This window comes from Miniopterus schreibersii (genome assembly GCF_964146895.1).
Source record: "Miniopterus schreibersii genome assembly, chromosome: 1".
Taxonomy (NCBI): domain Eukaryota; kingdom Metazoa; phylum Chordata; class Mammalia; order Chiroptera; family Miniopteridae; genus Miniopterus; species Miniopterus schreibersii.
The window spans coordinates 127,089,557-127,112,436 of NC_138101.1; the positions used below are offsets into that span (position 1 = coordinate 127,089,557).

At 36.8% G+C, this 22,880-nt stretch overlaps 1 protein-coding gene across 1 annotated transcript in view; it reads right to left on the bottom strand.

Annotated features, from left to right (window-relative positions):
- Nucleotides 1–20,075, bottom strand: part of ARHGAP5 (Rho GTPase activating protein 5) — a 112,114-nt gene extending 92,039 nt beyond the window's left edge. The window contains exons 1-5 of the mRNA XM_081143470.1: nt 19,847–20,075; nt 16,296–16,364; nt 15,231–15,315; nt 14,148–14,327; nt 13,931–14,034 (exon numbers count right to left, since the gene is read on the bottom strand). The gene's annotated coding sequence lies outside the window, so the exon portion shown is untranslated. The remainder of the gene's footprint in view (nt 1–13,930; nt 14,035–14,147; nt 14,328–15,230; nt 15,316–16,295; nt 16,365–19,846) is intronic.
- Between the last annotated feature and the right edge of the window lie 2,805 nt (nt 20,076–22,880).

The following is a 22,880-nucleotide window of genomic DNA, read 5'->3' on the forward strand; positions in this document are numbered from 1 at the left end:
TCCCTTTTGATGTGTGGGCAACGCTCATTAAAGTTAATGGGGGTGAGGCGTGGACTTCAAGGCGAGCGTGGAACCCACAGGCCATAATAGCTGGGGAGACTTTGGGAACACTCTGTGAATGAGCAGTTGGCCTGCTGAATTGTAATAGGGTTGTGTTCCAGTCCTCGTTTCCTCTGGGAAAGCCTTGGCAGGTTTTCTTGAACCCTTCCTTTGTGCAGACTCACGGCAGAGCGCTTGTTTCAGTGACGTGCTGCGCATGGTCTGCTCACGGAGCACAATTTAATACAAACACTTCTGAGCGCGCTAACTTGTGGGAAATGTGCTCCTTAAGGGCTAAAGTAAGTTAGGTTCTTCTGCTTGAGAAAAGAAAAACTATTTTTAAGTGTAAAGGATACAGTGAAGAATGAACAAAAGGAAATGAGCTTACACCGCCATAAGGTTAAAAAGAAGGAAGACCTGACAGTGCGGATTTTAAAAATTAGATACCATAAGGTTTTGCAGCTTCTCTAGAGATATTTAAAAACCTGTGTCAGGAGTGCCACCGGGGAAGTCAAGATAAAGGACTAGTATCATATTCCTATGACACTACTCTTGTCAAGTGAAAAATGCCATTAAAATCAAATGTTCTGTGTCTTAATATGCCTATAAAACAAGAAGATTACCTTTCACTTGGTATGAGAGCACAGGGTAAATAATGCTCCAGTGGCGCGGCGTACATACCAATATCAGAGTTATCAGCGTCTTGTTTTGTCTCAATGGATTACTTGTCTGAGCCCTTGTTCTCAGGCTCATCTTTGCATCAGCGGTACTGTTCCCACAGCTACTACCACCACCACCACCACTACTACAATTAATAGTAATAATAATAATAAAGTAACTAATAAAACCATTATCCCTTTCCAGTGTTTGTGACACTTTAAATCATTCAAAATTTTAATAAATAGTTAGGATAAGGGATATTGTATCATGGTTCCCAAAGGTTTCATATTCACTTCGAAATTTTTCAATGGTTCCCATGTGGTATTTTGTGTTTTGAGAGTCTATTGATGAGACAAATACGAAATGACAACCAAAAAAGGACCATGAATTTTCTTATCGTTTTAAAATGAGCGCATTTTGTTACTCCCAGTGCCATGTCTGTACATTTGAAAATTGTACCAGTGGGACACTATAAGTTACGTTTCCGAACACTTGTTCGGTATGCATAATTCAAAGTTCCCAACAAAAGTCAGCCCTCTCTGAGGGAAGTAATGACTGACCTGAGTTGAGGAGATCTGGTTCTGCAGTAGCTACTTGAATACATGAGCAAATGTGTTCTCTTTTCTCAACCTTAATTTTTCTGATCTATAGAGTAAGGCAGTTGGACTAGCTGCTCCTTAAGAATCCTTTGAGCTCTAAAACTTGTTTGATTATATCAGGTCCTTTATTTAGCAACCACACACAACTGGATTTAAATATCATATATGGTTGTAGATGTCAACATGTGGCAATATTAATATGCTTTTCATGCTAGGGAAGTTGTTCTTATAAAAAATTTATCAATATTCCTATACATTTATGTTTTGTTAACCCAATATAAATATCCAGCATGCTTATTATTAAATACTACTTTCTATTTTATATTTCATTTAGATCTTAAAAATTAGGCTTCAACATATTTGTCCTTATGTTATAGATGGAAACATTGAAGCCTGTCCAAAGAATCACATAGTAAGTCAATGAAATCATTTAAAATGGAGCTGTCATTAGGAAATATTTTCTGCAAAGTGCGAAAAAAATCTGTTTATACTCTCTTCGTAGTAATGAGTAAGTTATTGAAATAATCACTGTAGATGATTTTGTTCTCTAAAATTATCACTGTCCAAATTACCAATGACTATTAACTCAATATTTTTCTAGTTTATGATATTTGATTGTATTGATTAAAAGATTATAATGCTGTTGTATCAGAGTTTGTGTGTATTTTTAAATGCTGAAGTTGAACTATACCTTAAAATATTTAATATTAATATTATTATTGTTTATGTAAATAGCATTTGCAGGAAAATTTTGAGAGTGACTGAGTTAGTGGAATTCTAATAAGTGCTGTTATTAGGACCTAGAGAATATTATACTAAGCAAAATAAGCCAATCAGAGAAAGACAAACATCACATGATCTCCCTTATACGTGGAATCTAAAGAACAAAATAAGCTGATGAACAAAATAGATTCAGTGACATAGAAGCACGGAACAGACTGACGAGTCTCAGAGGGAAGGCGAGGTTGGGTGGGTGGGTGGGGAGAGATTAACCGAAGAATTTATATGCATATATGCATAACCATGGGTGCAGACAATAGTGTGGTGAAGGCCAGGGGTAGAGGTGGGGGTTGGGTGTGGGGTGGAGGGGGTCAATGGGGGAAAAAAGGGGCATCTGTAATACTTTCAACAATAAATTTAAAATAAATAAATAAAATAAAAATATCAAGTCACATTTTAATTTTAATGTTTATATCATTATGTGATGTTTACTTTTTGTCAGTGATATGATTTTAGCATTATCTTTAGCACATATTTTACTCTTTCACCATTTTTTTCTTAAAGTGAGTTTATATAAAAACTAATATGACTTTATACACAAATACACATGCATAATGTTTAAACTCCATGCACATATCTCTTCCTTTTTTTGATAATTTTGAATTCTCAATGGGTATTTTAAGTAGCCACAGGAATAACTTTCATTAACTGTATCGTTATGTTAAAGTCTAATTACAGAAAAATATTTTTGTTTTAAAATACTGGGAGCCTAGAAATAAAGAGATTTCTACTCCAAGAAACTTGGGATAGTCAATGTTTTAAGAGCTACTGAGCACCTAAGGTACTCAGAAGAAGAGTAGTTTTTAATTTGGAGCAATAGAACTATTGTCCAGAATAAACCAGTAGCAGTTTCACAAGCGTTTAGTATGTTTACATTTCACCTACATATAAAAATTATATTGAGAAAAATCAAAGAAGTTATAGGGGTTTAGCTGGCAGTGGAAAGGAAAAATTAGAGCCCAAGTCATAAGGAGCTTAAACCTGAAAACTTCTTTAGAGCCAGGGATTATGGCACTGAGACATCTCCCAACTCAACTTTTCCTTCTTTTTACCCTTTCTCATTCCTGGATGAATTAGAATGATGGGTCACATTGCAGGCCCCTAGAAGGGGTTGCCCTCCTTAATAGCCACTCTTCTGTGTGGATATAGTTGCATTCGTGGAAACTGACTTTGCAAGCTAGAGCAAACTTTGCACCCTGAATAAGAACTTTGCAAATTCAAGGCTGCTGAGCAGTCTCTTTATGAAGCTTTCCCAGGAATTCTCAGTGGGGTAAAGATCTTTTTAAAATATATACTGATTAAGGAGTGGTTCAAATATAATCTGGAAAGTGCTACATGAGATAAGCAGGGTCAGAAGCAACTAGTCAGAAACATACAAGGGTAAAAGGAGCCCTTCACTGGGCAATGTGTGATAGGGAGACACAAATGGGAATCTAGACACAGACACAAATAAAAACTTGAGAAACACTACTATGGTTTTAACTCTTAAAAAAAAGTTCAGAAATTAATTTTAGCTTTACATAATCACACAGGAAGTAATTAAATGAAACAAGACAACCTGCTTGTGTAGAAATGAATTTCTGTGCTAATCTTGAACCCCAAATTTTTGCTAATCCTGTTTCAGTTTAATCACTTTTACAAAAGCACACACGTTTAACCATGTTTCCCAAATGCCACTATTTAGCAGCTTTCATAGCATATTTTGTTTCGATAAAGGTCTTATCATTCTTGCCATCATCTGACAAAAAGAAAAGAAGAAGATAATCAGATCTAAACACAATCCCATGTAAATTTGGCAATGTTTCTTGGTACAAATGTCCTTGAAAAAATCCAAATTTTTATAAATCAGTTTGGCCCAGTCCAATTGATCTGAAGCCTCTACAATAGATTTCTTTAATCACTTCCATGTGCTAAGTAAGAATCAAGCAAATTACCAAATGATGGATGGACATCATGCCTTTTGCTGTCCTGATGCCTTTTGGCATATTAACAAACACCAAATCATGTAGTAGTTATTTTTTAAAGTAAGTGGTTATCACTCTCATACAATGACTTGAGTCTAAGTAAAATGACTACAGTATAGCTTTAATAAGGACTCCAAACGTAGAGAGGGATCATTAATCAATCCATCTTCCTCTACATTGAAACACACTTATGACATCTAAGAAAGAACTGTTTGTGAAATTGGTTTACTCACTCCCTTGTTCATTCATTCACTCATTCACTCATTCACTCACTTAACCAACACTTACTGAATACGGGATATTGCACTTGGTGCTGGAGATATGAAGATAAAGGCAAACCCCCTATCCTCACTGTTTAATGGGAGAGACAGAACAATATCAAGTTATAGTAACAAGCATGATAGAAGAATGCTCTCCCCTGGAAGTGAGGGTGTACCAAGGAATGCTTCCATCACCAAGGAGGTGATGATAGACCAGCTTCTGAAAAGGAGAAGGAACTACAATGATGAAGAGAGTAGGAAGGGCCAGGGAATGGGCACATGTGCGGAGGGCAAGGAGAGGGAGATGTTTGATTTGCTTATTCTGTTCTTAGTCATAATTTTTTTTTAATTAAATAAAAAAGACAGTGAAAGAAACTCGATAGAAACCATTTGGAAAGACAGATGACCTGTGATAACACTAGAATGCAGCTCACAGTTTTATTGCTTTAGGGCAAGAGAAAGAAGCCAATAATCTCCAAGGATTCTTTTCTACTTTAAAATTTGCTAATTTTTTTTTTGGAAGCTGTGGCACAAGCTTAGCAATAAAGTATTAAAGAAGATCAACTTTCTTTGTGACCATAGCTGTCAGGCTAGGTGAGGGAGGGTACCGGGAGAATATAGGAGGGAGTCCAGGAGGTATGGACAAACAACCCATAAAAACCATCATCTGGCCCTAGCCAGTTTTGCTCAGTGGTTAGAGCATCGGCCCTCAGATGGAAGGGTCCCAGGTTTGTTTCAAGCCAAGGGCATGTACCTTGGTTGCAGGCTCTATCCCCAGCCCTGGTTGGGGCATGTGCCGGAGGCAACCAATTGATGTGTGTCTCTCTCTCTCCCTTTCACCCTCTCTGAAAAGCAATGGAAAAAATATCCTCAAGAGAGGGTTAAAAACACACACACAAAAAGCCCCCATCATCTGTAGTCTAGCAAAACTCTATGGCCCTAGTTCCTCAATCCTCTTTGAACATTATTTATAACTTCACATTTGAGAGGCTGTGATATATCCCATTCTTAGAAATCTTTATGATCTTTTTAAAAGAGATAGCTCAAAACATGACCCATATAGTTGTAGCCTACATGTCTCACTCTTAGCACTTAAAAATTCAAAATTCTTAGATACTTCCCTTTCTGTGATACAAAGGAAATAATGAAAGCATTTGTTTGCCTTCCCCCCAAAATAACCCCAAACCCAGAGAATATACATTCAATTTATCAGTAACCATTTTGTAGGGCTTCAATAGAACTGGATTGCAACTGTCTAATCTACTGAGGATCACTCCATTCCATATTTGCCTTTCCCCTCAAATTCATTCTGTAGGATAATTTTTAAGGATTATCCATTAAAAAAGGTAAACTCCCCTTGGATGTGGTACAAGATAAAAGAAATATAAAACTTAAACTAAATTCAACTTTAAAATTAATCTTGTGGTGAAAATCAAATATTATGACATCATTAAAATTTTCTGATTAAATTAACATAAGTAGCACAATCTTCCATTTCCCCCTTCTGTTTAAGAAGCTAAAGCTTCTGTAGCCCTGGCCAGGTAGCTCAGTTGGTTAGAGCATCATCCCAATACACCAAGGTTCTACGTTCGATTCCCAGTCAGGGCATATACTAGAATCAATAAATGAATGCATAAATAAGGGGAACAACAAATTGATGTTTCTCTCTCTCTCTCTCTAAAAATCAATAAATAAAAATTTTTAAAAAGAAGCTAAAGCTTGTTTATGCTCACATCTCAATGTATTCAAAGGATCAGTTAAGCCAGAGTAGAAACCAACCTTGTGTAAAACAGGCAAGGGTAACCAAATAGCAAGGATTACTAAATATTGCAATAGATTGTTCCAAGTGGCACTCAAAAATTTGTGTGCCCATTAACACAGACATGTTACTTCTAGGACTCTACCCTATGGAAAGGTAAATAGACAAGAATGTCCATTGCTGAGCTATTTATATGTATAAAAGGAAAAACAGACTTATTCTGATTAAATGAGGTGTGGATAAATCAATTATGTTAGAACCATGGGATGGAATTCTATGGTATCATTAGAAAGAATAAGATCACTTTATATGTACAAACATAAAAAGCTCTCCAAGACATATTAAGGGGGGGGAAAGCATGTTGCTTAATAAAACATATATATAGCTGGATCCAATTTATCTAAAAAATATATGTATCTGTACATATATCTATACATTTAATATATGGGAAAGGTTTGGAAGGATGTGTACCCATGGAAGAAAGTGGATGAAGTGCAAGAAAAGTAGGTAAGGAGATGGCAAAGATAAATTTCTTACTTTTTATGATTTTATGTTGTTTAATTTTTATGATTAAATTTTTTTAGAAATAAAACACACACACAATATCCATCAACTGTTAGCTAAGAGAAAAGAACAGTAACAGCAACAAAAAGCCTATGATTAAAGACAGTTAGGGCGATAGCATACATACAAGATGGGTACTGGAAGCCTGTTTGAGAAGACCGGAAAAAAAAATAAAACCTACATTGGTAGCAGCCTCTTGTTCTTTTCTTTCTTTCTTTCTTTTTTTTATTAATCTCTTCCCACCCACCAACCTGCCCCTGCCTTCCCTCTGAGATTTGTCAGTCTGTTCCATGCTTTTTTGTCTCTGGATCTATTTTGTTCATCAGTTTATTTTGTTCATTAGATTTCACATATGAGTAAGATTATGTGATACCTGTCTTTCTCTGACTGGCTGATTTTGCTTAGCGTAATGCTCTCCAGGTCCATTATGTTGTCTCAAAGGGTAAGGGATCCTTCTTTTGTATAGCTGCATAGTATTCCATGGTGTAAATGTCCGAGAAGGTGCTTGATATTATTTCAATCTTCTTGAACTTGTAGAGACTTGTTTTGTGTCTTAACATGTGGTCTACCTTTGAGAATGTCCCATGTGCACTTGAGGAGAATGTATATTCTGCAGATTTGGGGTTAAATGTTCTCTAAATGTCAATTAAATCTAATGTGTCATTTAGAGTCACTGCTTCCTTGTTAATTTTTTGTCTGCAAAATGTATCCAGTAAAGTCAGTGGAGTGTTAAAGTCTCCTACTATGACTGTATTGCTGTCAATCTCTCCTTAAAGTCCCCCAGAAGATTTTTTGTTGTTGTTGCTTTTCCCCCCAACCTGTGTGAGTCTTTTGTTCTGACTTGGATCTCATAGACAGCATATATTTGGGTCTTGTTTTCTTATCCTATGCCTATTTACTGGAACATTTAATCCATTTACACTTAAGGTTATTATTGATACTTATTTATTGCCATTTTAATTCTTTATGCCTATGTTTCTCTTCCTCTCCATTTCAATTTGTTATTACAGCAGTCCTTTTAACATTTCTTGCAATGCTGGTTTGGAGGTGGTAAGTTCCTTTAGCCTTTTCTTGTCTGGTAAGCTCTTTATTTCACCATCTATTTGGAATGATAACCTTGATGGATAGAGTAGTCTTGGTTTCAGATCCTTGTTTTGCATTACCTTGAATATTTCATGCCATTCCCTTTTGGCTTTCGGAGTTTCTGATGAGAAGTCAGCTGACAGCCTTCTAGGAGCTCCTTTGTAGGTAACAGCTTGTTTTTCTCTTGCTGCCTTTAAAATTCTTTCTTTGTCTTGAATTTTTGGCATTTTAATCATGATGTGTCTGGACGTGGCCTCTTTGAGTTCTTCTTGCTTGGGACTCCTGAACTTGTGTGACTTTTCTCTTCACCAGGTGAGGGAAGTTTTCTGCCATTATTTCTTCAAACAGGTTCTCTAACCCTTGCTTACTTTCTAGATCTTCTGGCATTCCTACGGTGTGAATATTGTTATGTTTCGTTTCATGTTGTCCCACAGCTCCCTTAAACTGTCCTCCTATTTTTTAATTGTTTTTTCTTTTTTGATCTCTGATTGAGTGATTTTTTTTCTATCCTGTCTTTTAATTTGCTGATCTGATCCTCAGCTTCCCCTAGTCTGCTGTTTATTCCTTCCAATGTGTTTTTTATTTCTATTATGTCATTCTTAATTTCCTTCATAGCTTACATATCTTTTCTCATGCTGTTAAGCATCCTTACAATCAGTATTCTGAACTCTATATCTGATAGATTGCTTATCTCCATTTCATTTGGCTCTTCTGGATAATTCTCTTGTTCTTCATTTGGGGCTTGTTTTTTGTCTCCCCATTTTGGTTCCCTGTTTGGATTTGTTTCTATGTATTAGGTAGATCTGCTAGAACTCCTAGTCTTTCGGATGATCTCTGGTGCAGGCCAATGTCAGAGGCTATTTTGACTGGCCTTGAGTACCCTGTTTGGAGCTATCAATAGTCCACAGCTTGTGGTTCCCTCTGCTAGGGCTGTGTACATTTGGAAAGGACCAAGATATGCACCAAGATGTGCCCTCTGGTTTTCCAAACCCTGAGTCCAGAAGCAAATCAGGCTTTGTTCTTTTCTTGATATCAGATAAGATATTTTCAAACAGTGAATTATGTAACCAAAAAGCATGTCTGATTGGTATGCACTCCAACTGTACACTCTATAGATTATATTGTTTTGTAATATGTGCCAAGCATGCCACTAAAAAGGCATGAAACATTTGCTTTTCGCCTGTGATAAATCACCTTGACTAGGTCACAGAACAAGTAGATTGCAGACTGCAGAGTTTTCCAAGTGTCACATAAGAGTCCTAAAACATGGTGATACTCCTCTCATTTTGCTGGCATAAATGACACATGCCATCAAAATCACAGCCCCATCTCATAATAGTTACATTTTTGACAAGCAATTTTTGTTTAGTAATGCTTGTTCATGTATATCGGCATAAAAGAAAAGGAGATATATATCAGGTGTTTTTATTCATTTCAAAAGCATGAAGTAGTATTGAACAATATATTTATAATGTTGGTAATTTCTTAGGATTATTAGAATTAATGTGTAAAACAAATGTTTAAAATACAATAACTTGAATAATTATATAGAGTTTTTTGTTCAATGGTATGCAACTTTACCAAGTATTTAGCTCCCCCTGTCTTTCCCTTTCTCCTTTTTTTCTTCTTTCTTTTTATCCCTCCCATCCTTTCTTCCTGCCCATAGTCTAACTAAGATAGACCTGTAAAGACCATGTTCTAGGCATTGTACTATGTATTTTACATGAATTATTTCATTTAATGCTTAAATAATTTTCAGATAGGTTCTAATATTATCTCCACTTTGTAAATGAAGACAAGGCTAATAGAGGCATCAAACACGTGTTTTGTGTTAGAGAGTGTACTGGTTGTTAGAATCCAAAGATGAGTATGACATAATTCCTGCCTTGGATGAGTTTGCAGTATAGTAAGATATACCCATATGTAAATACATTAAGCTGAATAAAACATGGTGTTGTAAACAAAATCTTGATGAAAAAGAAAATAACATTTATTGGGGATCTATTACATGCAAAGCACTATGTTAGATGTTTTATATGTATTACTCATTTAACATTCACATTTAATCTTGATACCTTCACGTAGATATTTTTACCTTCTTTTTGGAAATGAGAAACTTAAATTGCAGAAAAGTTAAATAATGCTGAAAAATGTCAAAGCATCTAAGAAATAATCAGCAGTGCTATTGAGGTGGTAAATGATAAACTTGGCTGGATTAATTCATTTGCCAATACCTGTTCCTGAACTAGAACCCCAAAATTTTGTTATCTACTGCCAAAGCTCATTTTTAGGCAGACAGAAGGAAATGGGCTGCTACGGTTCATTACAGTGAAACACAGTGTTTGTCTTTAATAATTGGGTTTTGAATTTTAATTATAAGAAGACAACAGTATCATTTTATTAACAATTAATTAGAAAAGAATTGATAATTGGGCAAGTAAATTTTTCTGAAAACAAAAGTATTGACTGTATATACAGAAAATGGAGGACTCTAGAAATGCTATTGAATGTCTTATCTGACCTCCATTTTACCAAATTTCTTTAATTTCATAGTTTATATGTATTCTTAATATAGGAGATACTTTTTCTTCCCTTTTTTGGGACAGTATTGGTTCAGTTTCTATAGCTAAGAAGTATCTAGAGGACTTAGGCTGTGTAATTTTTACATATTATTTCTTGTAAGCTTTTTGGGGGGAGGAGAGGAGAAGACGTTTTTATCACTGAAGATCTAAGAGTATTAACTAAAGTGTGAAAGAAAAGACAGTTAATGAGCCTCCCTCATAAATACAGTTTAAATTTTCTGTTTTCATTGTTGATATAGATGAAAGGTAGCTTGTTTGCTTCCTCCTTTTCTTCCAACAAATATATGTTAAATACCTTTTGTGCTAGGTACTGGGGTTACAAAAATGAAGTAGCTCATAGTCTAACAAAGATAGACCTGTAAAGACCATGTTCAAGGTGTTGTACTATGTGTTTTACATGGATTATCTCATTTAATACTTAAATAATTTTCACATAGGTTCTAATATTGTCTCCATTTTGCAAATGAAGACAAGGCTAATAGAGGTTAAGTACTTGCCCAAGGTTACACATCCAGAAAGTGGCATTACTAGGTGTGTTTGAATTTTAATTACGACATGAGCCAGCTATAATAAAGATATAAACAAAGAGCTATGGGAGCCAGAAAGGCATAAAGGATATAAGTAACCATCTTGGCTTTAGGCAGTCCAGAGATGCTTTATAGAGGAGAGAGCACAGAGCTTCACCTTTAAAGAAGAAATAGTGGATTTACACTAGGTGGGGAAGAGTGAAAAGGCACTGGAGGCTGGGGGGAAAAACAAACCCACATGCAAAGGCACAGAGGTGTAAAAGGGCATGTCAAGGTTGAAGAAACAATTCAGGATCAGCAAGAAATGAGTCAGCAGACCTAAAGCTAGATGAGAGAGTTTTGCAGGCTTCAACAAGGAGCTTAGGCTTTATGCTGTAGGCAGCAGAAAACAAAGAAGGGAGTGGAATAGAAGATCCTGTGTGTGTGTGTGTGTGTGTGTGTGTGTGTGTGTGTGTGTGTTAAAGATAATGCTGTGGAAATGCAGAAAGTGGGCTGGAGTACAATTCTACCTGTAACTGCAACAGTCTATGAGAGTAAGAAGGGACTGCCCTGAGGCTCTATGTGATAATATGATTTTTAATAAGAAATATATATTCGACCTTTGTCCCAGTCCCTGACACAGGGCTCCTTAAAACACTTGTAAATTCCTAAGTGATAAGAGCACTAGGAGCATCTTTTGTTCTAAAAAGGAGACTCCTAGGAGGGTTGCTGGGTGACTCCTGAATGGGAGCTGGTCACCAGTAAGACCAGCCTTGATTAGAAGCTTAACATTTTCAGCCCCACCCCCACTCCATTTGTCTAGAGAGGGGAGAGGGGCTAGAAATGGAGTTAATAATTGATCATGCCTATGTGATAAAGCCTCCATAAAATCCCAATAGTAAGGGGTTCAGAGAGCTTCCAGGTTGGCAAACACATCCATACTAGGAGGGTGACATATCCCAAATCCACAGGGACAGAAACTGCTGCACTTGGGACCCTCCCATCCCTCACCTTATGTGTCTCTTCATCTGGCTGTTCATCTGTATTCTTTATCGTATCCTTTAATAAACTGGCAAACATATGTGTTTCCTTGAGTTCTGTGAGCTGCTCTAGCAAATCAAACCCAAGGAGTGAAGAGTGGGAACCTCTGATTTGTAGCCAAGTCAGACACTAGTTGTGGATAACCTGGAGACCTCCTACTTGTGATGGCATCTAAAGAGGGATAGGAGCTGTCTTGTGGTACTGAACCCTTAACCTGTGGTATCTGACACTATCTTCAAGTGGATGGTATCCTAGATGACTTAAATTGTAGAATATCCAGCCGATGTCACAGAGAATTGCTTGTTGTGGGAAAAAAACCCTACACAGTCGCTGATGAGAAGTATCAGAAGTGAAGTGTTCCGTGTGAAAGCAAAGGAGAAAGACAAAGGAGGAACAACTATTTTTTTCTTAATTTACTCTAGTTCTGGGGATGTCCAGGTACTTAAGCAGCCTATATTGTGCAGGATGCTGAAGGGATTAATACTACCAGGTAATAAGGAAAGTAATTATGTACACACACCTTATACATGTCATGTTACTGTGCTAAGCATTTATATATATATTATTCATTTTATATATATTATTCATTTTATATATATTATCCTCACAACAACCCTTAGAGGTTATTTCTTTCTCTCTTTTGCATAAGAGAACTCTATTAAGAAAGTTATCTAAGATCATACAGATGATCATTGGCAGATGATCACTAGAATCCAAACCACCAAAGTCTGTCTTCCTTCAAAGCCCTTGGCCTTTCACAGAGGACACATTCCAGGACACTACAGTTTATTTAATGGTTCCACTCATTCCAGTTTGCCTTCACTGAATTTAAATAAAGTGCCCATGAGAACCAAAGTGTTAAAGAAGCAAACAGAGAGTACAAAATAAGGGTAGAAAAGCAGATCTATACAATACAGGCCTAGTTAGGGGCTCGTTTTTAAAAGTATGCTCTGTGTTTCACCTTTGTTGGCATACTGCCATTCTCCTAAAAGGGAAATTTCTAGACATGTGTCATGTGCATTTGTGGTTTTGGAAACTGCCCAGAAAACTATGATCTAAATAAAAGGATGTGGTATTAAGGTAAAAATTACTCTTAGCTTTACCTAGCAACCCAACTGCCAGAATCAAGGTTATTACTAAAATGATTTTGAGTAGGCTTTGTGCATTTAGATGGGGACACACTCACACACACACACACACACATACACACACACACACATAAGCAGAAACACACACAGTGTCTTTTTAGAGAAACCAGGCGAGCCTGCTTCCCTCAGGACTTGTTTATAACATTGCATTCCAGTGATTCAGTGGCCTTGATACTATATTACATTGGGCTTCACATCACTGTGGCAAAGTGCAATTGTACTTGTGTTATCATTCATTAAGTTTTACAAACAGATTGACAAAGATAATCCATGTAGTGTAAGAGCTATATAAATATTAGTTGCTGCTATTGTTATCACCACCATCATTCTTATTTTTCCAATCCAACCAGACACCAGAGTTAGTGCTCTCAGGGATAAACCCTAAAACTGTTTGGAGGGTCTAGCAGCAGCAATCGCATGTGCCTTTGACCAAAGAAATACCTTCTTTTACCTGAAAAGGCTGCTTTCAGATAATCAGATTGACTCAGCCACACCAAGCAGCATCTCATGATTTTCCTCTTCTATTGCCCCCCCTTCTTCTTCCTTTTCTTCAATAAACATTTATAAACCTTGATAACTAATTCATCCACTTATTTAACAAATATTTATTGAGTACATACTCTATGCCAGGCCTGGTTCTAGGTGTTGGGATTAGAGCAGCGAATAAAGTAGACAAAAATACCTGCCCTCAAAAAGTTGCTCTTCCAGTGGACTGGTCATGCCACACACCTGAGCCAGACCATCAGTCCACCCGAGGGCCTGTATCAGACATCCTGTCAGGACTCGGGACTGCTCAGGACTGGCAATAGGTGATGAGTGGGGAGAGGAAAAGACCAGGCCTCCAGGCAGCTGCCACCCTCTCCTCACCCCCACCCCCTCCCCTCCTGCCAGAGTCTAACTCCACATCAGCAGGTTAAGAAAAGTTTTCCCAATTGCTACACTCACTTTCATGTGATGCTTTGGGTTGTTACCACCTCTGGAGTCTCACAGTCCTTGCAGCTGAGGCTGTGGCTCCCTGTCCCAAGCAGCAGACGCGGAACACCAAGCACCTGGAATGCAAAGATTTTCATAAGGAAAAACCCAATGATCTGAAAAAAACTGAGGGCATTTTACATAAAAAAATCAAGACTCCTGATCTCATTAAGTCCAAACGTGTACCTACCCGGGAGCTGTGCAATCCAGGAATCCATGCACACACAGTCCACCTCTGCCAAGCTAGAAAAGCACGTCAGCAATGACTCAAGGTCATGACTGGGGTGATGGAATTTGACCTACTTCATACTGGGGCTCTTTCTCTGTAGGATCTTAATGAGTTTTCTTAAATGAAATCTTCTTAGTTTCCCTAAAAAGTAAGGAAGGAAACAAGATTAAAAATGATTCATTTAGGAATATCCTTCTATCATGCAGTGTTGATTAAAATCACTGTTTTCAAATGAGGTGAGGGCATGTAAGTAGAGGACTACCCCTCAACCATTGTAAAAGCAGAAACAGAAACTATATAAAAAGCTATCTAAACTCTCAGAAAACTAAAAAATAAAAGTAAAATGCTATTTTGGTCAGTGATTCAATCTCTTTCCCTCAAACCACATCTTTTACTGAAAGTAATAAGATATACAGAAAATAGATGTTTTGAGTTGAATTTCTTTTTTTCCCTTTTCTCCTGGTGGAGGTCACTAATGAATGGTTAATAGCCAAGAGGAAGGCTAGAAGCCACGGAGGAGAGGGGGAGGAGCAAAAGACAGAAATAATCCACAAAACGGTAGCTAGGTCTGAAATAATGAAGAAGTCAGTGTATTTCTATTTTAAAAGGCAAGGGAAGAGGCATGGAAAATTATAGTTATATTATCTTAAGTAATGACAGTAATTAATAGTTGCATGCCTCTGCTATGCTAGGCCCAGAGCCTGCCAGGTATTTTATATCCATTACCTCTCAGCAACCCTACAAGAGTGGCATTATTCTTCTTTAAAGAAGAAAAATTGGAGTCTCAGAGAGTTAAGTAATTTGCCCAGGTCCACATAGCAAAGTGGCAGAGCCTGGATTGGAACCCAAACTCAGTGCCCTTCCCTTTCACCGTAGGTCTCCTCTGCACCACTTCTTAGAATCCACTGCAAAGTACTACACATTTTTCAAATGGGAATATATTATGTTATTATGACAACTTAATACATATTAAATAACATTATAGTGAAACATGTCGGATATCATTGGCCTCTAGAATAAAACCTTAGTGTACAGAAAACTTACCTAAGGAGCTTGTTTAAATTGTGTATTCCCGGCTCTAGCCCCTAGATGATCGAGATTCAATAGGTCTGGGGTAGGATCCAGGAATCTACATTTTTAACAGACATCCAGGTAATTAATACAGGGGATCCTCGGATCACACTTTCAAAAACAATGTCATAGACCTAACCCCAAATTGTCAATTCTCAATTTACTATTCCCTTATCTCATCACTTGCTTTGTTCTAAGATCCTATATATGGAGCCATGCCAATGAGATAGTAGTCTGGTGTAACAGAGAAAAAACAGAATGCAATACCGGTGGGGAGAGGCCTAGGTTTTTGATAGAACTCTGTTGCTAACTAGTTGGGTAAACTCAAACAATTTGTTTAAATGTTGTGGGCCTTTGTTTCCTCACTTGCAAAATGAAGAGCTTATAAAATCACACACCTATGATTGTATTTGGCTAAAGAAAGCCAATTTAAAAAATGATAGTGGTATATAGAGCCCAAACCTTTCAATGAAGCAGAATCTTTCTTTATAAATTTTATCATGTCAACACAGTGCCTCCAAAAATCATGAGTTTGGAGAAGGGAATGAGAATCCAAAGATGGAAGCAGGTATAACTTAAGTTATATTTTTAAAACAATTCAGTTGTTTGCTTAGCAACCAATTTCTTCAACCAGGTAGTTGCATCTATACTCAGAATTCTACAAGTCTAGAGTATTTCAAATCTTAGAAAGCATGCTGTTACACAATCATCCATTCCAATTTTCCATGGCACCTTGAGGCTCAAAGCTACTTTCAGTTTGTTTTTAAAGAACAAAAGCTAGCCTTTGATATGTATCAACCCACCCTTGGAAATTGAAAACACGAGTCGAGAACTGCTGATTTACATCTTGTTTGAAAATGCCCAAAGTGTAGCTCATTGGATGGATAGTGTCAACAGAGACAAGTTTAACAGTGAAATGAGTCACAAAAATGAAGTCACAAGTTACAAAAGAGAAGGAAGACCACTGGTGAAAAGCTGTAGTTGTGACTCTACGAGGAAAATAATAAAGCAAACTCGCTGCTCGTTCAGAATGTTTACCTCCCTTGAAATATTCCTTTGTGCGCTGTAGCTGGTTAACACCTTCTGGGAAGGCCCTGGTTTGACGGCCTAGTTTAGAGGCACAATTTGGTTACAGAAAGAGACAAGCAAAAGATATATTGTTACATGGAAAATCCGAATCACCAAGAAACAACAGAAACAATTCACTCAATTATGAACTAAGTTGAGACGCGCTTAGAGCAATGTTGAGGGAGACATTAATTTCACATTTAGATAGCATGTAATATTTTCTCCAGCATTTTGCAGTATAATTTAACAGCTTTTATTTAAAAAGGAACTTTTCAACTCAATTGATGCTAGTTTTATATCCAAAGCTTTCAATTAAACCATGTTCCCCAAAGCATCATATTAAGTAAACTCGGTACATTCATAATCTTATATAGTCTGTATAGCATAGTAGTAGAGCCACTTAGGGAGGTGCTCTGCAATTATTTTGCACATTTCATAAAATAAATGTACTTTTTCTATGTATTTTCTAGCTATTTCCTTAGCAAGATCTTGGAGAGCTCATAAATTGACTTGGACTTCCTCAGTTTATGATTTTGCAGCATCCAAGAAAGATAAAATGTTTTCTGCTGCAGCTCAGGAGTATAATATTGCTACAGTCTATTTACTTGTGTTGCAAGGTAAGCTCAGAAGTTAAAATGAAAAGGTTACTTTTTAGGTCAAAAATTCTGAGGAAAACAATTTTTTATATTCTATACTAATCTTTAATAACATTCATAAATGCTGTGACCTAAAAAACCAAAAGAATTTTTTTTCTGGCTTAAAAAAATTCTAGCCAATAACTTCTAATTCATACATTAACCCAAAATATGAACTTCAAAACCAAACCACTGATGATCTTTCAAAGGTCAGGTGGGCACCAGGCTATGTAGGTGCTCAAGCACCTTCTCCTTTGACATTTTATTGCATCTTCTAAAATGAAAAACAGTTCTATGAGCCTGAAAGGGGATGATGGAACTACAGAGCTTACTCTACCAAGACCAATAAGAAGAATATGTCCCCAAGGGGGCTAGGGACATCTATCATCATGATTATCAGAAATCATTGGAATATAATTTGGCCTGCAAGTTTTGCATTTACCTAATTTCTTTGAGGCTCTGGGGCCACTTAAATAACTTTGAGTATAATTATGATCTAAGGCTATTTTATCAATGCTGAGGGGAACACAGAAAAATAGGCCTTTATTGGAAATGTGTCTATTTTGCACCTAAACGTAGTTTCTAGAATTACTGTTTAGGCATTCAGAATTTGGGCAGGCCAAATAACTCTCAATAATAATTCTGAATAATCCTGGTATCTGAAGGGCCAGAAAAAGGAATATCAAGGTAGGTGAAATGAATTAATAATAATGACAGCTAAAGTTTATCAGGTATTTGGCATGAGTGACCTTGGTTAATCCCCATAATAATTCTCTGAGGTAGGTATAATTATATATTTCATTTTACAAATGTGAAAACTGAGATCCAAAGAAGTTAAGCACCTTGCTTAAGGATTCATAGCTGGTAATAGCAGAATAAGAATTTAACCCAGGCAGCAGGGTTCTAGATCTGACATGTGTAAATAGCATGATATACCACCTTCGAGGAGGCCTCTTTTGTTTCCACAAAGTCCAGCTCTACAACAGTCAGCTTGTCTCTGTCATTAGCTGCCAAGGAAATGACACAATCTCTAAGGTGAGAAGCATAGAAATGTTCAAATGAGATTTAAATAGGGAGCTTACATTTTTATTTATGCTACAGCGTGCTGTACTAAAGGCAATTTATTTCATTTGCTACTTCAGAAGCCATACTATTAATTTTAGAATGCGACACTAACGTGGGAGATTTGCCCTATACAATCTGTTATTCTTTTCTATAAAAACGTCTCTGGCACCAGGGATACAACATTTAGGGGCCTGGATTTATGGCCTCTGTGAATACTTTCAAATTATAAACCTCCTTGCAAGGGGTTGGGGGAAATGGGGCAACTCTACCTAGAATTTGTAGAAGTGATTGTAAGACAGATTAATTTCTCACTTTTGTTGCTTTGACTGGAAACTCTCACTGCCTGAGGCTCTTGGAAGAAGCTTGTTGCCATCTTTGAGCCTGGGATGCCCCAGCAGCACCTCCTCAAAAGTGAACCCTTACAGTTCACCATTCACCTCTAGGGACTAGTGGGTTCCTCAGCCTTAGCAGAGATACAAAGAAATCCCAGAACCCTGTCCAATTACCTAGCATATCAGAGTGCACAGCTCAATAGTGCACACTACTGTCTTCCCTAACCTTTCTATTCCACGTTGTGGGGTTGCTTATCTGCACTCACATAGATCTCCATGCCTTTGGAAACTGGCAATGACCAAGTTCTCTTTTCATCAATTTATTCACAGCTTGTGGCCAAAATAGACAAAGAAATTACTGAAAAAGGTTGAAAAGGCCAAGAAGGTTTTAGTAAATTATGTAACATTAAATTGTCTAAAAGTACAAGTGTCTTTTCAATAGGTAGCACTATAATTTGTAATTGCACTCTTATTGTTTTGTTTTAACAGGAGAAAATAAAAATTTTAATACATGCTCATGGGGAATTCGCATAGGCATGAAATTTGCATTTCTTATTGTTTAGACACAGGTTCCTCCTATATTTCACAAAACATTTAATTATTTCCTTATCTGGCAATGGTTATTCTTGACCCTATGGTCAGATAAGAAGGTCGAGCAGATGTTACTTCAATTTAAATGGATTTTTATGTCATTAAAAGGAATGTTTGTTCTAAGAAGAGCATTGACTATAAAAGTCACAGGCTCTGGACCATTTCCTGTGGGATTTTTCCACTGTCCTTCCAATTAGTCAGTTAATGTGATGTTTCACTAAACATGATCATTTATTTTTCTCTGGAGAGTTACCTTCTATTCTGTTCAAGAAAGATGATCCTGGAAAAGAAAGCAAGCTTTCTATACCCCTCAGTGCAATATTTATGATTAATTGCAGCCCATCATAATGAATGACAAAAGAAAAAGCATTCAGTTTCCTTGCTCTCCTCATATAAAAAAGCATTTGTTGCAGTTTGAGTCCCAGCCAACTTCCATTGTTTAGGCAATAATTAGTCAAATTATACCAATCACCAACAATCATAACAGAAATTGTATCATTGTAATTTAGACCAATGACCTTGAACTTAAGAAAATAGAATGTGGGATATTTAATTGCATGATGTGGCACTACAATTCTACCTATAAACTCAAGGTTTTTATATTAGTTAATTAATTTACAATACCCCATACACTTTTATTTCTGAAAGTGACAGTTATATAAGTTACACAAAATATCCAAATAGCATCTTACTTCAAATGAACTAATCCGTATTAAAAATAAAACAAGATTTCCACTCTCATATAAATAATGCATCCATATGATTCAGAAATGAACTTTGCAGCAACATGTTTAAATTGAACTGTTTCAGGGAATTGGTCTAATATAAATTATTGAACAATTAAAACAAATTGACATCTTTTCTAGTCAGAGAAATGCCAAGTCTGTTCAATACTCACTGTCAGCAGAGTTCCCCTTAAGAAATAGAGTGGGTAATGCACACAAAAACAAACAAGCTGGATGCTTCATTCACATCAACAGAGCCATGAATAAGACTCTTCCAGCACAGTAGGCAAATTTTCCCTTTAATAAGCAGCCAGGAAAAAGCAATATTTCAATGTTTGCTTTCCTTCCTCTGAGAGAGAAGGTTTCACTATGACTTATTTTACTTTCTTTTCATTCTGTCCTATTTTCTTGGCTCTCACGGACAGCTCCAGTAACAACATGACAATACCACTTTGCACTTGCCGAATGCGCCTTTTCTCTAAAACTCTAAGCTGTGGTCTATGCGAGGAGAGTATAAAACAGGGGAAATGATGCAAACGTTGAAGTTCATCCTCTCGTGCAAACATGTTGAGAGACCAAGACGCATCTTAACCCTAGACTGGGAATGAGAGACACGAAAACAAACCTTATTCCTCCAAAAGTTCATGCTTAGTCTCCTTGAGGCCCTCGGCAAGGTTTGCGATTATCTCGAGTTCTTTCTCACACATAAAAGAAAGCAATGCCATTTTCTTTATGAGGATGTGAAAAGTAACTAGATTGCATTTTCTAAAAGAAAACTTGGAAAAAAGCAGATTCTTGAAATTCTAAAAATAAGCCTAAAGTGGTTGTCTATAGCATATCAGCCTTGAAAGCATTTTTCTAGAGTAGAAAACACATTTCTTTTTTTTTCTTAATGAAAAACTTACTTGTCCAGGGAAGAAACACCTCAAAATAAAAAAAATGCTTCAGAATAAAATTTATCAAAAGGTTGTAGAGCCTGGCTGCTGTGGCTCAGTGGATTGAGTGTCGCCCCATGCACTGAGAGGTCTCCAATTTGATGCCTGATCAGGGCACATGCCTGGGTTGCAGGCTTGATCTCCAACGGGCAGCTGGTGGATGTTTCCTGCTCACTGATGTTTCTCTCTCCCTCTCCCTAAAATCAATAAAAACATATATATTTTTTTAAAGTTGTTGATACTCTCTTTTGGAGCCCTTGTATATGCATATCTCTACATCTATATCTATCTACACAACTATTTTTTAATGGAAGAAAAAGCTTTCTTTACAAAATCTGAGCTCTGTTATATATTAAGGTTTTTAAGGTTACTACCATAAGTCAGAGATTTTAATTTTAGACTCCCCAGGTTCCTGGTCATCATATGATTATCTCAATATTCACACAAAAGCATTTCAAAAAATTCTACATCTATTCGTAATATTCTCAGCAAGTTAGGAAATGAAGGGGCATTCCTTAACCTAATAATGGGCTCTACAAAAACCTGAGAACTAACATCATACGCAGCAGTGAAAGAATTCACTAAGAGCAGGAGCAAGGTAAGGACGTCAGCTCTCACCACGCCTATTTAACATCACACTCAAGGTCCTGGCTAATGCAATAAGGCAAGAATAAAAGAGGCACAGAAGTCGGAAAAGAAGAAATAAATGTTCTCTATTTGAAGATTAAAAGAAACACATCTAAAGATACTCAACAACATTATTCATTAGGAAATTCAAATTAAAACTACCTTTATATACCACTATATACATAACAGGGTGGCTTAAAACAACTGATCATACTAAGTGTTGATCAGGATGTGAAACAGCTAGAACCCTTATACCGTACTGGTTAGTGCAAATGCAAATGTGAAACAGTCACTCTGGAAAACAGTCTGGCATCATAAGAAAAATAAAAATTTTCTTATAAATATTTAACGCATGATTCCACAATTCCATTCTTAGGTAATTACCGTAGAGAAATGAAAACTTATTACTAATGGTTTTATTCAGGTTGCTAAAAACTGGAAGCAACTCAAATGTCCTTCTGGTGAGTAGAAACAAACTGTGGTACATCAATACAAAGTAATATTACTCAGCAATAAAAAGAAATTAACTACTCATGCACACAACAGCATAGATGGATCTCAAACGCCTTATACAAAATGAAAAAAGCCAGACTCAAGAGGCTACAACATATACAATTTCAGTTATGACATTTCAGAAATGGCAAAATTATAGGAACAGAAAACAGATCGATCAGTGATCAGAGTAAGAAGAGAGGTTTATTTTTTGAGGGTGATGGAACTCTTCAGTATCTTGATTGTCCTGGTAGCTGTATGACAGTGTGTGTTAGTCAGAACTTGTAGAACAGGACCTGGCTGTTGAGCACAGTCCCATGCACTGAGAGGTCACTGGTTCGATTTCCAGTCAGGGCACATGCCTGGGTTGTGGGCTCTAACCCCAGAGGGGGCGTGCAGGAGGTAGCTGATCGATGTTTCTCTCCCTCTGCCTTCCTTTCTCTCTCTCTTAAAGAAAAAAGAAATCAATAAGAACATATTAAAAAGAAAACTCAGCAAACAGTACTCCAAAAGTATGAATTTTACTGTAGATAAATATGGTAAATTTAAAACATGAGTTAACACATACAAACACAAACATAAAAGGGATATGTAACTAAATACTGATGGTGATTATCTCTTAGATGTGGTATCATGGGTAATTTTAATTTCCTTCCTTGTTCTCTTCTGGAATTTTAAAATTATGCCCAATCAACATGTATTACTTTTGTTTCTGGGAGGAAATAAAATTGCATTTCTTTCATCTATTGAATATGAGCCTCCACACCTAGTTAAGATTGCAACTGCCTCTTGGAGGCCTCTGTGATTCCAGTCTTCCTTTCCGTCCTTTGTTCTTTATGATAGTTTAAACACGTCAATCCCCAGTTCAAGAACACGCAGTAGTTGCCTAATACCCATTCAACCAAGCCCTAACCTCTTGTCTGCCTTTTGAGTCTATTTCTGATGTAATAAGATTAGTCAAAGATGTATGGAGCCTCTATTATGCACCAGGCACTATTAGGTGCTCCACATGCAATAGTTTGTGAAATCCTATCACAACAACCTTAAATGATAAACCTTTTCTGTCCTCAATCTATAGATGGCCATAGTCACAAGCTCAGAAGACTCAGAAGAGCAACGACTACAGAGTCCAAGTTCTCATTCACCGTAGGGG